The 3,806-nt window shown below is 41.1% G+C and overlaps 1 pseudogene; it reads left to right on the forward strand.

Annotated features, from left to right (window-relative positions):
• The first annotated feature begins 455 nt into the window (after positions 1–455).
• Positions 456–2,370, forward strand: LOC115301050 (annotated as a pseudogene).
• Positions 2,371–3,806: the final 1,436 nt, after the last annotated feature.

Consider the following 3,806-nt stretch of genomic DNA (forward strand, 5'->3'; position numbering starts at 1 on the left):
CTTGTGGTTTTTAATATACCAGAATTCACACTAGTAACTCTATGCAAAATATACATTTCTAGTGCTTCTTGAAACTAATATTAGAAAACATCTACCTTTGATAAAGATATATGCTTCGTTAAACATACAACTAAATATTTGTTCTTTTCCCCGAAGTAGAGAGTAAAATTTTAAGCTTCATGTACTTTCATCCAATGTTTTAATAGCAGTTTATGTCTAACAACACTAGACACTTTTTAAATTATTTATTTATTTATTTGAGCATCAGCGAATATAGCACAAACTTCGGACAAAACCATATTCTGATCATCAGTCCAAAAATGTCTTTTCTCTAATCTTGGAATATTTGCCTACTTTCTATGATTCATTGTTTCTTTATAGCTAAAATAGCTAATTCAAATTTTTGATTGAAAGAAATACATGAAAGCAATTATTCATTTCCAATCATATATGTGATGGTAGAGTGGGAAAGAATGCTAGGACTTGATGGATCACTAGTTTTTCTAGAACATGTCTTCTGGGTGGTGTCTCTAAACACGCTCTTCATTCTTGTTTTTGCATTTTGCCCTTACCATATTGGTCATTTCTCCCTTGTTGGTTTGGGATTTGAAGAACACGTCCAAGCATCTTATTTTGAAGGTCTAATCACAACGATAGTTGGATATATACTTTTAGCGATAACCCTAATCATCTGTCATGGGTTGGCCACTCTGGTTAAATTTCACAGGTCTCTTCCCTTACTGGGAGTCTGCTATATTGTTGTCAAGGTCTCTCTGCTTGTGGTGGTAGAAGGAGTGTTCCCGCTCATTTGTGGCTGGTGGCTGGATATCTGTTCCCTGGAAATATTTGATGCTACCTTGAAAGATCGAGAACTGAGCTTTCAGTCAGCGCCAGGGACCACCATGTTTCTGCACTGGCTGGTGGGGATGGTTTATGTGTTCTACTTCGCCTCCTTCATTCTGTTGCTGCGAGAGGTACTTCGACCTGGTGTCTTATGGTTTCTAAGGAATTTGAATGATCCAGATTTTAATCCAGTACAAGAAATGATCCATTTGCCCATTTATAGGGATCTCTGAAGATTTATTGTCAGTGATTGTCTTCGGCTCCATTGTTTTCCTGATGCTTTGGCTTCCTATACGTATAATTAAGAGTCTGCTGCCTCATTTTCTTCCATACAATGTCATGCTTTATAGTGACGCTCCAGTGAGCAAGCTGTCCCTCGAGCTGCTCCTGCTCCAGGTGGTCTTGCCGGCGCTGCTGGAACAGGGCCACACGCAGCAGTGGCTGAAGGGGCTCCTGCGAGCATGGACCGTAACTGCTGGGTACTTGCTGGATCCTCACTCCTATTTATTGGGAGACCAGGAAGAAAATGAGAACAGTGCAAACCGGCAAGTTAACAACAATCAGCACGCTCGATATAACAACGCTGTTCCCGTGGTGGGGGAAGGCCTGCACACGGCCCACCAAGCCATACTCCAGCAGGGGGCGGCCTGTCGGCTTTCAGCCTTACCGCAGGCCTTTAAATTTTCCACTCAGGATATTTTTGTTGATTGTCTTCATGTGTATCACCTTACTGATTGCCAGCCTCATCTGCCTTACTTTACCAGTATTTGCTGGCCTTTGGTTAATGTCATTTTGGACGGGGACTGCCAAAATTCATGAACTCTACACAGCTGCTTGTGGCCTACACGTTTGTTGGCTGACCATACGGGCTGTGACGGTGCTGGTAGCGTGGATGCCGCAGGGACGCAGGGTGATCTTCCAGAAGGTGAAAGAGTGGTCCCTCATGATCATGAAGACTTTGGTGGTCGCTGTGCTGCTGGGGCTCCTGTTTGAGCTGGTGATTGTCGCCCCCCTGCGGGTCCCCTTGGATCAGACTCCCCTTTTCTACACATGGCAGGACTGGGCACTCGGAGTCCTGCACGCCAAAATCATCGCAGCTATAACACTGATGGGCCCCCAGTGGTGGTTGAAAACAGTCATCGAGCAGGTTTATGCAAATGGCATCCGGAACATTGACCTTCACTATATCATTCGCAAGCTGGTGGCGCCAGTGATCTCTGTGCTTTTGCTCTCCCTGTGCGTCCCTTACGTCATTGCGTCTGGCGTCGTTCCTGTGCTAGGTGTCACTGCGGAAATGCAAAACTTGGTCCATCGGCGAATTTATCCGTTTTTACTGATGGTTGTGGTTTTGATGGGGATCTTGTCCTTCTAGGTCCGCCAGTTTAAGCGCCTTTATGAACATATTAAAAACGACAAGTACCTTGTGGGCCAACGCCTCGTGAATTACGAACGGAAGTCTGGCAAGCAAGGCACGTCTCCACCACCTCCACAGTCCTCCCAAGAATAAAGCGTGGTCTCAACTACCTTAACCTTCCCCTTGCCTTTACGTGTCCTTTTTTGTGGACTTCTCTCTCTGGAGATTCTTCCCAGCGATCTCTCAGCATTGTTTTTAAGTTAACTGTATTTGACTTGTGTCCCAGCATTCAGAGAGCAGCGGGACGAGGCCCCACTGCCCTCGCTGAGTCTTGCGCCGCCGTCGCGGCCTGAGATGTGTACATGTGTACATAGAGGTTCCCGGATACTTAAACCTTGGATTGAACAAAATGTGCATTGTACATCTTTAAACAAATGTATATTAATTTATTAAATCTAGTTGTCACTTTAAAAAGAATCATTATTTCGATTATCAGTGGTATGTTCTATTTTAGTGGCCACATAAAACCTTTGGGGCAGCAAGTCCCATACCAATATATTAAAATTTTATCCTAGTTTTTATTTTAAGATATAGGTTTTATGTCAGGACACCTTCACAAGGTTTCACTTATTATTATTTACCCTATATACCTGGCAAATGATATCAGTTCCATTTAAAGGTATTACTCATAAACTTCACAAAGCAATGTGAATTTTATTTTAGAAATTAGAAATCTGATACCTCTGTGAATAATGGCTTGCTGTACTCAAAATATCATAATGTTAAATACATGTACAAATTGTGTCTCCAATTTCAACCAAAGACTGTGTCTCTGAGCATGTCAAAGCAAAGTGCCATATTTTTTATAAGCTAGTATTAAAAAAAGAAAAACCTTATGTGGATTCAAAAATTGTCATACCATTTTAAATAATGTTGAAGAATTATATCTTCTTAGTTATCATAATAGTAATATTATCACTCAAAACAATCCAGTTAACATTTTCTTCATGCACATTGAAGGTTTTTTTAGTTGGAAAAATCTTTTCAGTAACACACTATTCTTGGGTTTTCCTCTCTTATTTAACATATTCTAGAGAACACAGTAAATCTCAAATGAATGTGTCCATTAGAGCTCATTTATTAGTAATTCTGAAATTATTTGTTATATTGCATACGAATAATGCATATATATAGTGTTTCACTTTAGTAGTAAGATAAACCTCTTTTTCCATCGGATAACTTTAAGTTCTTGTTTTATAAATAAAATATTTATTAGTAAATTAAAATATTCAGCCTAAGGAACACATTGAAATACTGTCAACTGACTTCGGCTCAGGTCATGATCTCATGGTTCTTGGGTTTGAGCCCTGTGTCGGGCTCTGTGCTCACAGCTAGCTCAGAGCCTGGAGCCTGCTTCAGATTCTGTGTCTCCCTCTCTCTCTGACCCTCCCCTGCTCGTGCTGTTGCTCTCTCTCTCAAAAGGAAGGAAGGAAGGAAAGAGAGAAAGAAAGAAAGAAAGAAAGAAAGAAAGAAAGAAAGAAAGAAAGAAAGAAAGAAAGAAAGAAGGAAAGAAAGGAAGGAAGGAAGGAAGGAAGGAAGGAAGGAAGGA

The sequence above is a fragment of the Suricata suricatta genome, chromosome 1 (genome assembly GCF_006229205.1).
Source record: "Suricata suricatta isolate VVHF042 chromosome 1, meerkat_22Aug2017_6uvM2_HiC, whole genome shotgun sequence".
NCBI classification, from domain to species: domain Eukaryota; kingdom Metazoa; phylum Chordata; class Mammalia; order Carnivora; family Herpestidae; genus Suricata; species Suricata suricatta.